Source organism: Trachurus japonicus, chromosome 19 (genome assembly GCF_045865225.1).
Source record: "Trachurus japonicus isolate A0001 chromosome 19, Traja_1.0".
Lineage (NCBI taxonomy): Eukaryota > Metazoa > Chordata > Actinopteri > Carangiformes > Carangidae > Trachurus > Trachurus japonicus.
The window spans coordinates 12,146,123-12,158,066 of NC_140925.1; the positions used below are offsets into that span (position 1 = coordinate 12,146,123).

Below are 11,944 nucleotides of genomic sequence, written 5' to 3' on the forward strand. Positions count from 1 at the left end.
ATTTGACTATCTTGTTCATAAACGATGGTGTCAGGACTTCTCATTTTGACGACACTGACAGTTTCATTGACGTGAGTACTTGCTTTTGAGGGATGGACAATCCATTTTGAGCAAGTGACGCACTTTTGCAGGTCATCCACTAGGTTTTGCAGTTTGCAATAATTGTTCTGAGAAATGCACTAACTGTTGTGCAAATGTTAAGAGTGATGTGAGAAAAGCACCAAAGCGATTGAGAAAAACTGTAAGATGTCAGCATTGTACCATAAGCTGCTACCATTTTATTTTTCAAGGCCGCAGACAGCTCTTTCCATCTCTCCATGGTGTTCACTCACTTCAACAGTCAGGAGCACAACCAACTAAATGTCTGAGGTGAGCACAACCCTCACTGTAGGTGATGTGGCGGCGGATCACTTCCTATGACCCCTCTTCATGAAGTCAGTACACTCATGTTTCTTTTCAGATCGTATAAATCTTTCGCCTTTTACTAAAGATTTCCGTGGAGAGGAACAATATGAGTTCAAACTAATTTTTTGATGCCCTGCTTCGGCGGGGCTTCCTTTGCTTGTTCAAAAATAAAAGTCGGATATAATTCATTACTCTATAGTCTGCTGAAAAAGCTGATGCAAAAAGACAAATGCAGTACGTAGATCATAGACAGATCATCGTAAATAGCAAGAAAACTGACAACGGGTGCCGCAACCAAAATGTAATGTTTACTGGTAATTAAGATGTCAGCATTGTACCATAAGCTGCTACAATCTTATTTTTCAAGGCCTCAGACAGCTCTTTCCATCTCACCATGGTGTTCACTCTCACTTCAACAGTCAGGAGCACAACAAACTAAATGTCTGAGGTTTAAATAGGGCATAAGGCTGAGTAACAATGTTCAGATCATGTGCGCCTGATGTGATTTACCTGTGTGTGATTTTGGCCATTTTAAGTGGGGGTGGTGAACCAAAACAAAACTCCTGTCTACACTAACACCACACACTGGATTGAGAAACCGCAAATATTATTTTCATTTGTGTCGTCTGTTTAAATCATACAAATTGCAATCAGTTAGCTTTACCTGGTGCAGCACAACCCTCACTGTAGGTGATGTGGCGGAGGGTCACCTCCTCTGACCCCTCTCCATGAAGTCAGTACACTCATGTTTCTTTTCAGATCGTATAAATCTTTCGCCTTTTACTAAAGATTTCCGTGGAGAGGAACAATATGAGTTCAAACTAATTTTTTGATGCCCTGCTTCTGCGGGGCTTCCTTTACTTGTCAAAAAAAAGTCGGATATAATTCATTACACTATAGTCTGCTGAAGAAGCTGATGTAAAATCCAGTACGTAGATCATAGACAGATCATCGTAAATAGTAACAAGTAGTACAACAAAGAAAACTGACATAACGGGTGCCGCAATCAAAAGTAATGTTTAATTACAGTTTTTCTCAATCGCTTTGGTGCTATTCTCAGATCAGAATGAAAGTTCTCATAACTATTAGTTCAACCTCCACAACATGTAGTCATTTGTCCACATCATAGTAGCAGTTTCTCCTTCCACTGAAAAAATTGCAAATGCTTTTGGACATGTATCAGTTGCTCTCACACAATTCTCTGCTGTTTTACAACATTATCATTTGTTTGTCATGTCAGTCAAAATGAACTATACTTTTGAACGCTGAATAGTCTTTCCCTATAAAACTAATAGTCCTCATTTCATTGCTTGAGTCATTGAACTAGTTTTCAAAATCTGTCAAACTAATTTTAAATGTTGGGAGAAGCACTGTGAATTCAATGATTCAAACATTTACAGTAAGGAACAACAGGTATGTATGGTATTGGACAGTAATTCAGCACTAAACAATCTGCACTGCTGTCATTGTGTCAGGCATTACTGTAAGATACAGTGGGACAAGAACTTTTTTACATTTACATTTAGACTTACAGCTTCACTAGAGAACAGATTTACTGTATTGTAATGTATTACAGCAACCACGGTAAAGATTTCCCATCTTTACAGTACGGTACTGTACTACAGCATTTTACAAGTAGGAAGCACTTTTACAGTATTGTACACTACAGTAATAATGGTTGATGCAGTACATGTACTGTACATTACTGTCATTTTACTCTGCATCACATAGGATTACAAGACAACCTCACAGAGGTGGAAGAGACTGAGCCCTTTTTACTCTGCTACAAGAACAAGACATGTGTGCAATGGTGATTACAAACAATGGCATAAGGTTGAAAGAGATACAATGTAAAGATGACATTACTGTATCTTTGGGAATATTGAATCTGTTTCAATCGCTACAATTGACAGAGTGATGTAGATGAAAATGTGACTGGAACGTCTGGATGTGCAGGAATGATTTACAGTACTCTGTAGGTTCAGTTGGAAAACACTTAGAGAATAAAGTGTCCTAATGAAAACATGACAAAGCCATTTGACTACCTTGTTCATAAACGATGGTGTCAGGACTTCTCATTTTGACGACACTGACAGTTTCATTGACGTGAGTACTTGCTTTTGAGGGATGGACGATCCATTTTGAGCAAGTGACGCACTTTTGAAGGTCATCCACTAGGTTTTGCAGTTTGCAATAATTGTTCTGAGAAATGCACTAACTGTTGTGCAAATGTTAAGAGTGATGTGAGAAAAGCAGCAAAGCGATTGAGAAAAACTGTAAGATGTCAGCATTGTACCATAAGCTGCTACCATCTTATTTTTCAAGGCCTCAGACAGCTCTTTCCATCTCACCATGGTGTTCACTCACTTCAACAGTCAGGAGCACAACCAACTAAATGTCTGAGGTGAGCACAACCCTCACTGTAGGTGATGTGGCGGCGGATCACCTCCTCTGACCCCTCTCCATGAAGTCAGTACACTCATGTTTCTTTTCAGATCGTATAAATCTTTCGCCTTTTACTAAAGATTTCCGTGGAGAGGAATAATATGAGTTCAAACTAAATTTTTGATGCCCTGCCTTGTGCAGGGCTTCTTTTACTTGTCAAAAAATACAAAGTCGAATATAATTCATTACACTATGGTCTGCTGAAAAGGCTAATGCAGTGAGGCAAATGCAGTACGTAGATCATCGTAAAACAAAGAAAACTGACATTACGGGTGCTGCAACCAAAATGTAAGGTTTAATTAAGATGTCAGCATTGTACCATAAGCTGCTACAATCTTATTTTTCAAGGCCTCATACGGCTCTTTCCATCTCACCATGGTGTTCACTCTCACTTCAACAACAGGAGCACAACAAACTAAATGTCTTTTAAAAAGGGCAAAAATCTGAGTAACAATGTTCAGATCATGTGCCTGATGTGATTTACCTGTGTGTGATTTGGGCCATTTTAAGTGGGGGTGGTGAACCAAAACAAAACTCCTGTCTACACTAACACCACACACTGGATTGAGAAACCGCAAATATTATTTTCGTTTGTGTCGTCTGTTTAAATCATACAAATTGCAATCAGTTAGCTTTACCTGGTGCAGCACAACCCTCACTGTAGGTCATGTGGCGGAGGATCACCTCCTCTGACCCCACTCCTGGACATCAGTACACTCATGTTTCTTTTCAGATCGTATAAATCTTTCGCCTTTTACTAAAGATTTCCGTGGAGAGGAACAAAATGAGTTCAAACTAATTTTTTGATGCCCTGCTTCGGCGGGGCTTCCTTTACTTGTCAAAAAAAAAGTCGGATATAATTCATTACACTATAGTCTGCTGAAAAAGCTGATGCAAAATCCAGTACGTAGATCATAGACAGATCATCGTAAATAGTAACAAGTAGTAAAACAAAGAAAACTGACATAACGGGTGCCGCAATCAAAAGTAATGTTTAATTACAGTTTTTCTCAATCGCTTTGGTGCTTTTCTCACATCACTCTTAACATTTGCACAACAGTTAGTGCATTTCTCAGAACAATTATTGCAAACTGCAAAACCTAGTGGATGACCTGCAAAAGTGCGTCACTTGCTCAAAATGGATTGTCCATCCCTCAAAAGCAAGTACTCACGTCAATGAAACTGTCAGTGTCGTCAAAATGAGAAGTCCTGACACCATCGTTTATGAACAAGATCAAATGGCTTTGTCATGTTTTCATTAGGACACTTTATTCTTACAGTAATGCCTGACACAATGACAGCAGTGCAGATTGTTTAGTGCTGAATTACTGTCCAATACCATACATACCTGTTGTTCCTTACTGTAAATGTTTGAATAATTGAATTCACAGTGCTTCTCCCAACAAATTAGTTTGACAGATTTTGAAAACTAGTTCAACAATTTTGTATGTAATGATTCAAGCAATGAAATGAGGACTATTAGTTTTTTAGGGAAAGACTATTCAGCGTTCAAAAGTATAGTTCATTTTGACTGACATGACATAAACAAATGATAATGTTGTAAAACAGCAGAGAATTGTATGAGAGCAACTGATACATGTCCAAAAGCATTTGCACTTTGTTCAGAGGAAGGAGAAACTGCTACTATGATGTGGACAAATGACTACATGTTGTGGAGGTTGAACTAATAGTTATGAGAACTTTCATTCTGATCTGAGAATAGCACCAAAGCGATTGAGAAAAACTGTAAGATGTCAGCATTGTACCATAAGCTGCTACCATTTTATTTTTCAAGGCCTCAGACAGCTCTTTTCATCTCACCATGGTGTTCACTCACTTCAACAGTCAGGAGCACAACCAACTAAATGTCTGAGGTGAGCACAACCCTCACTGTAGGTGATGTGGCGCAGGGTCACCTCCTATGACCCCACTCCTGAACGTCAGTACACTCATGTTTCTCTTCAGATCGTATAAATCTTTCGCCTTTTACTAAAGATTTCCGTGGAGAGGAACAATATGAGTTCAAACTAATTTTTTGATGCCCTGCTTCGGCGGGGCTTCCTTTACTTGTTCAAAAATAAAAGTCGGATATAATTCATTACTCTATACTCTGCTGAAAAAGCTGATGCAAAAAGACAAATGCAGTACGTAGATCATAGACAGATCGTCGTAAATAGCAAGAAAACTGACATAACGGGTGCCGCAATCAAAATGTAATGTTTACCGGTAATTAAGATGTCAGCATTGTACCATAAACTGCTACAATCTTATTTTTCAAGGCATCATACGACTCTTTCCATCTCACCATGGTGTTCACTCTCACTGTCTTCAACAACAGGAGCACAACAAACTAAATGTCTGAGGTTTAAATAGGGCATAAGGCTGAGTAACAATGTTCAGATCATGCGCCTGATGTGATTTACCTGTGTGTGATTTTGGCCATTTTAAGTGGGGGTGGTGAACCAAAACAAACTCCTGTCTACACTAACACCACACACTGGATTGAGAAACCGCAAATATTATTTTCATTTGTGTCGTCTGTTTAAATCATACAAATTGCAATCAGTTAGCTTTACCTGGTGCAGCACAACCCTCACTGTAGGTGATGTGGCGGAGGGTCACCTCCTCTGACCCAACTCCATGAAATCAGTACACTCATGTTTCTTTTCAGATCGTATAAATCTTTCGCCTTTTACTAAAGATTTCCGTGGAGAGGAACAATATGAGTTCAAACTAATTTTTTGATGCCCTGCTTCGGCGGGGTTTCCTTTGCTTGTCTAAAAATACAAAGTCGAACATAATTCAATAAGGTGCAATAAGGCAAATGCAGTACATAGATCATAGACAGATCATCGTAAATAGTAACAATAGTAAAACAAAGAAAACTGAGATAACGGGTGCCGCAATCAAAAGTAATGTTTAATTAAGATGTCAGCATTGTACCATAAGCTGCTACCATCTTATTTTTCAAGGCCTAAGACAGCTCTTGTTCCCCCAATTCCAATCCGCCCCCTAAAGACTCAAGCCCTGAACCCTCACTGACTAAAGTGACGTCAGCTCTAAGTGACAGAGTGTGAGAGTCTGTGAGGGTCCAGATGCTGTAAACATGAATGGAACAGCACTTACACACTCTCACCACACGTTACCTTGACAACAAAATGTTTTTAACTCCGCCCTTGGACCGATAAATTTACTGTAATTTCAATACGCACAAGGTGTGCGAGGGAGGCGGACTCAAAACAAAATGTTCCTGGATCAGATCTGATCAAATCATCATCAATAATCACAAACTGCACGTTAATATTGACAGTAAACTTCTTTTCTTTTTATGTAGGCTATTCCTTTTTTTTGGCTCCTGTCCATTAACAATAAAGAGACTGGCGGAGCTCTCTCTGACTACTCGTGTTAATTTCTTTTTGTTTTAACACTTGCGTTCCGACTGCACCCCATGTGTTAGGTTTGACTTCACAACGCTATGAACTGTGGGTAATTCCCCTACCAAAGTCAGCATCGGTGCTGACTTACGGTAAGGGGGCAGTAAGGGCTCATTCACTGACTCACTAACTTGATGATCTGACAACGGAACAGCCCTCACACACTCACAGACTTCCCGTGAACACGCCTCTAAGTCAGTGAGTCCGTGAGGGGTCGGATTGGAATTGGGCCTCCATCTCGCCATGGTGTTCACTCACTTCAACAGTCAGGAGCACAACAAACTAAATGTCTGAGGTGAGCACAACCCTCACTGTAGGTCATGTGGCGGAGGGTCACCTCCTCTGACCCCACTCCTGGACGTTATTACACTCATGTTTCTTTTCAGATCGTATAAATCTTTCGCCTTTTACTAAAGATTTCCGTGGAGAGGAACAATATGAGTTCAAACTAATTTTTTGATGCCCTGCTTCGGCGGGGCTTCCTTTGCTTGTTCAAAAATAAAAGTCAGATATAATTCATTACACTATAGTCTGCTGAAAAAGCTGATGCAAAAAGACAAATGCAGTACGTAGATCATAGATAGATCATCGTAAATAGCAAGAAAACTGACAACGGGTGCCGCAACCAAAATGTAATGTTTACCGGTAATTAAGATGTCAGCATTGTACCATAAACTGCTACAATCTTATTTTTCAAGGCATCATACGACTCTTTCCATCTCACCATGGTGTTCACTCTCACTTCAACAGTCAGGAGCACAACAAACTAAATGTCTGAGGTTTAAATAGGGCATAAGGCTGAGTAACAATGTTCAGATCATGTGCCTGATGTGATTTACCTGTGTGTGATTTTGGCCATTTTAAGTGGGGGTGGTGAACCAAAACAAAACTCCTGTCTACACTAACACCACACACTGGATTGAGAAACCGCAAATATTATTTTCATTTGTGTCGTCTGTTTAAATCATACAAATTGCAATCGATTAGTTTTCGTTTTACCCGGTGCAGCACAACCCTCACTGTAGGCCATGTGGCGGAGGGTCACCTCCCCTGACCCCTCTCCATGAAGTCAGTACACTCATGTTTCTTTTCAGATCGTATAAATCTTTCGCCTTTTACTAAACATTTCCGTGGAGAGGAACAATATGAGTTCAAACTAATTTTTTGATGCCCTGCCTTGTGCGGGGCTTCCTTATTTGTTAAATGAAAAATACAACAACTCAAAAGAGCCAGCACATGCTTAACTGAAGGTTATGACGCAACATGGATAAACCAGCATGTGGGTCATCTGACAGATCCCAAGTCATAGCAAGTATTACAGTAAAGTAAATGTCTCCAACACATCAACATATAGTACCATGTCATGTGCATAAACTGTTTTAAACACATGACACATACAAAGATTTAGGCAGTTTAACAGCATGAAGATATCTGCATACTTTAATTTGAGTTGTTAAACCTTGTTAGCAACTGTGTTTTGCTAATAGCAAAAATATACAGTATGCTAGCATAACACCTGTGTGGCACCCAGCTAGCCAGCACCAGGTGGCATCTAACACGAAGTTTACATAGGACTGGTTTTATAGAGCACACATGCACAACAACCAAACATTCAGGAACACATTATTTTGCCCTCTAAATGAAACTTCCGACTGTTTGTTTTTTTTAAAATTAGCAAGAGGCTCATTTATCAGTTTTCGCATGCTAATGCTAGCTAGTAACTCACCGGAATCGCTTGTAGACTTTAGCAGTTCAACATGAAGCCACGGGTCCGCAACTGTCTCTCCTTCATCGTTTATAGTTTTTGTGTCAAATTTACTTACTTTATCTTAATTTTGTCAGGCTTAAATCCAGTTTTATCTATCAGGTGCAGAAAAAAAAGATCGGTATCGGCGGCGCAAGATGATCACTTGCGTAACATCGTAACGTGTTACGTAAGAGCGTAACATCAGTCTCTGCTACCACCTTGTGGTCAGAGCGATAGATATAACAGAGTGGCGACCATAGACTGTAAAAAGAATGGACGTAGCGTCCGTGACGTCACCCATTGGTTTTGGGGAGTCGTTTTTGTGACTCAAATATGGCGGCCTGAACAGCGCCATGTTGGATTGGCCGGCCGAGAACCCGCCCACTGGCCTCGAAGCAGCTGTCCACGGAGCTGCTCAGACCTGTCACTCAACGTTTCCGCGCCCTGATTGGCCAGAATTTTAACCTAATAACAGTAAAACTGTAGAGTTAAAAAAAAATTCACCCCCCTCAGAGTGTGTGCGGGGGTAGAAACTATCGATTGAGACGAAAAAACGTTCTGACACCAGGCTTTTAACATGTTTACTGAGGATGTAAAGTCGGCGATTTTAACATGGGGGTCTATGGGGAATGCTCCCTTCTGACACCAGCCCCCAGAGGAATTCGAGGGGATTGCAGTTTTTTGAACGCGGAAGTGAGCTTCACTTCTCAGACCGACAACTGCCCCCTTGGTGGCGACACTCCTGTCGCTACCCGATCCGCGACGCTACCGGATCCGTGACAGCCACGTACGGCAACTCCACTTGGACAAACTTAGTTGAATTGACTTAGGATCACTGCCCTATGTGCGTCGCCACAGACGGTTTATCTTTTTATTTATTTTTTTAAATACTTTATTAGTAATGTAAATTGAGGGTTGGTTGTGGTGGTCTGGATCTTGATGCTCAGAAAACAGGAACACAGGCGGACTTTTAATGTTTACTGTCCTCTTTTCTCGCCGGCCTCATCACCATGACAACCACAAACAATTACAACTACCACAACACTCACTGAATAAACGAGTCTGCCGCGGCTGTCTTATGACGGACCTACGCGGTTTTTATTTTATTTTATTTATTTTTTTTAATCATTTTCACAGTACCGTATTTTAATTTCACAGAACTTAAAGCATGTACGCAAATCGGGCAGTGCCCAAATGAAGTTTGTCCAAGTGGAGTTGCCGTAGGCAGCTGTCCAAGATGGCGGCCGGTCTGCGCATGCGCAGACCAGTTTTGTCACGGATCCGGTAGCGTCGCAGATCGGGTAGCGACAACTCCCATAGGACTCCGTTGTAAAAAATGGCGGGCCGACTTCCGGGTTATGGAGCCCTCAATAGTTCCAAACATTCCTCCCGCGGCGCTGGACCACGTCTGTTTCTATGGCTGCACAGCAAGAAACTACTGAGCTACGTTGACGAAATACCGACCAATTTTAAGTTATAAAGTGGTAATAATCTTTCCCAAGTACAGTAACCATGTTGACTTAACAAAATAAAAATTATTAGACTGATCGGTTCATTGAAAAACATTTATTTATTTACGTAACTGTGGTGATTTCAGTCTGTAGCCCAGAAGCAGCCCTGCTCACTTTTCATTCAAACAAACTAATGCCACTGCCACAGTTGTTAAATTTCATCAATGAGACCAACATTAATCTCTTCAAAATAATTTAACAAGCGAGCGGTAAACCTCTAAATACAAAGACTACGTTACTTGGCTCGTTTTCTCCGACGGGAGGACGGACGGTCGGCCCCGGCAGATCAGCTCAGTAGAGCGGCTGCTGCTGCTGTGACAGCCGCCTCCCCTGGTCCCCGGTCTGGGCTCACACAGACTCTGCACTTCTCCCAGAACAGACATCGGTGCAAGTTTCTAACAAACGTTATGAACTGACCACAGACTCCGGATTAAACGGTGACTTTCTTGCATGAACAAAATATTAAAACTGTGACGTGTTGACAGCGCTAAAGCGTGTTTTGAACGTTGTTTCAAACTGTGTGGGTTTGATTGAACATCTTTTATGCTTAAAGCAGATAACAGCGGCATGGCCGTTTCGGCTAATGCTGTGTTCAAGGCAGGCTTTTGAAACCGTAAGTTACAGCTTCAAGTCACAACTACGACTTGGTAGCGTTCCAGGTAACCCGTAGCTCGTGTTTTTACCGTCCTGTTGTCTGTGAAAGTTCCCTATAACGGCCACTCGTAACTTCCGACCCGTGAACTCGTACCAGATCGAACTGGTATGACTTCACAGGAAGGAAAAACACAAAGTACGAGTTTCCTTGAACGCACCATGAGTTAGCAGCCCCCGCCCTTGTCAGGCTTCAATTGACCCTTTGTTGGCCTTCTGATTGGTTGCTGATCCACCAATCAGAGCGCTCCTCCCCATGTCACATGTTGCACAACATTCTAAGGTTGGACAACCCTGGAATGAAACCCTATGAAACAAGATAGGTAGACAGCAAGTTTTTCGGCAAAAACTACTTTATAATTTTTCAATAAGGTTAAAATATGCCTGGGGTTCCTGCAGTAGCAACTCATGATATCTGGAACGTATTCATGGAGTCATTTTTATCCCATTCCCCAAACCTAAGACATCAATAAACATGTAGGCTACTGTATTACTTTAACCTACTGTTATGTATTTAGTTGAGCTTAATAATAGGGTTTGGGGGTGGTCCACTAGGGGGAGCTCTAGGCATAGGTCAGGGGTTAACTGCAAAGTTTTGTTTGTTGTTGTTGTTGTGTGCAGTCCTCATGAGAAGTGAGCCTGTTTTTCCCTGGCTGTACTTTGTGCTATTGAAGCTCATTCATTCTCCAGTCCACTCTCTGGTCGTGTTCATAGACAGAGATGATCTAATACCTTCAAAGTTATCTAGCAAACGTAACATTACCGCTACTAATGTCTTTTGAACTTTGTGAAGTTTTACGAGGAAAAACGGGAGATCGGCGGAGATTAGCTTGTAGCTAACGTTAGCTAGCGCCGTTAGCTACTAGCTAGTGAGTGACCAAAACAATGATTTTACCCCATTTTTCGGAAAAGTCAGGTAATGCCCGTTCAATCACTATTGAGCCACGTCTGTCCTCTATCATGGGCACTATTTTTCTGATGTATAAGTTAATTCAAATTTTCCTTACAAGCAATTTAAATCTGCCTAATTTTCAATGGTTTCCAATGGGAGTTAACCCTTCCGTGACCATTGTTTGTCCAACCTAGCAACAGTAACCGTGGGGGGCGGGGCCTTGACAAAGGGTCAATTGGTCCTCGTGCTACGTCACCACATTCACCCCACACGCGCATCCCTTGGCTGCACACACAGCCCTTCATGCCGTTCTCTCCCCTCATTGGATAACACTTGTATCCCACAAGGAAAATTTTCTCCTCGGGTTACAGCAGAGCAGAGTGACGGAGAGACTCGTGTTTAGGCTGAAATACTTCATGTAAGTGATTGCTGACGGAAAATAGGACTATTTAGGACTTATATTAACAAAAACATTCCACTGATATCTGCTTTAAATATATATATTCCCGCTTAATATATGGCTTTACTCCTCTTCTTATGCCATTTTTACTGTAGGGCAGGCTAATCTTCACTTTAGAGTGACAAATAAAACCTTGAAGCAAGAAGATTTTGCCTTTTGTTTGAAAACTGACATTGATGTACATACAGTAATTCAGTAACAGTTGTAAATATACCTTTGTACGGTTTATTTTTTAATATTTACCGTCCAAAAGCAAGCTCAGTGCTGTCTGTCCCATAGCAGAACATGACAGCGGCAGCCTCGTTTGGAACAATTGGGAGCTACATGAACCACGTGACCGCGCTGGCGGCGACATCAAAGGCTGTCGCCACTCTGTTATATCTATCGCTCTGCTTGTGG

At 41.3% G+C, this 11,944-nt stretch overlaps 8 non-coding genes across 8 annotated transcripts; all 8 read left to right on the forward strand.

Annotated features, from left to right (window-relative positions):
• Positions 1-441: 441 nt before the first annotated feature.
• Positions 442-554, forward strand: LOC146967499 (U5 spliceosomal RNA). The gene has a single exon (XR_015034452.1). It is a non-coding gene; the product is annotated as a U5 spliceosomal RNA (small nuclear RNA).
• A 591-nt stretch (positions 555-1,145) lies between these two features.
• On the forward strand, positions 1,146-1,258 carry LOC146967500 (U5 spliceosomal RNA). The gene has a single exon (XR_015034449.1). It is a non-coding gene; the product is annotated as a U5 spliceosomal RNA (small nuclear RNA).
• A 1,622-nt stretch (positions 1,259-2,880) lies between these two features.
• Positions 2,881-2,995, forward strand: LOC146967501 (U5 spliceosomal RNA). The gene has a single exon (XR_015034459.1). It is a non-coding gene; the product is annotated as a U5 spliceosomal RNA (small nuclear RNA).
• Positions 2,996-3,564: 569 nt separating this feature from the next.
• On the forward strand, positions 3,565-3,677 carry LOC146967502 (U5 spliceosomal RNA). The gene has a single exon (XR_015034456.1). It is a non-coding gene; the product is annotated as a U5 spliceosomal RNA (small nuclear RNA).
• A 1,119-nt stretch (positions 3,678-4,796) lies between these two features.
• On the forward strand, positions 4,797-4,909 carry LOC146967503 (U5 spliceosomal RNA). Its single transcript, XR_015034470.1, has one exon. It is a non-coding gene; the product is annotated as a U5 spliceosomal RNA (small nuclear RNA).
• Positions 4,910-5,502: 593 nt separating this feature from the next.
• Positions 5,503-5,615, forward strand: LOC146967504 (U5 spliceosomal RNA). The gene has a single exon (XR_015034458.1). It is a non-coding gene; the product is annotated as a U5 spliceosomal RNA (small nuclear RNA).
• A 1,036-nt stretch (positions 5,616-6,651) lies between these two features.
• On the forward strand, positions 6,652-6,764 carry LOC146967505 (U5 spliceosomal RNA). Its single transcript, XR_015034453.1, has one exon. It is a non-coding gene; the product is annotated as a U5 spliceosomal RNA (small nuclear RNA).
• A 595-nt stretch (positions 6,765-7,359) lies between these two features.
• Positions 7,360-7,473, forward strand: LOC146967506 (U5 spliceosomal RNA). The gene has a single exon (XR_015034460.1). It is a non-coding gene; the product is annotated as a U5 spliceosomal RNA (small nuclear RNA).
• The last annotated feature ends 4,471 nt before the right edge of the window (positions 7,474-11,944 follow it).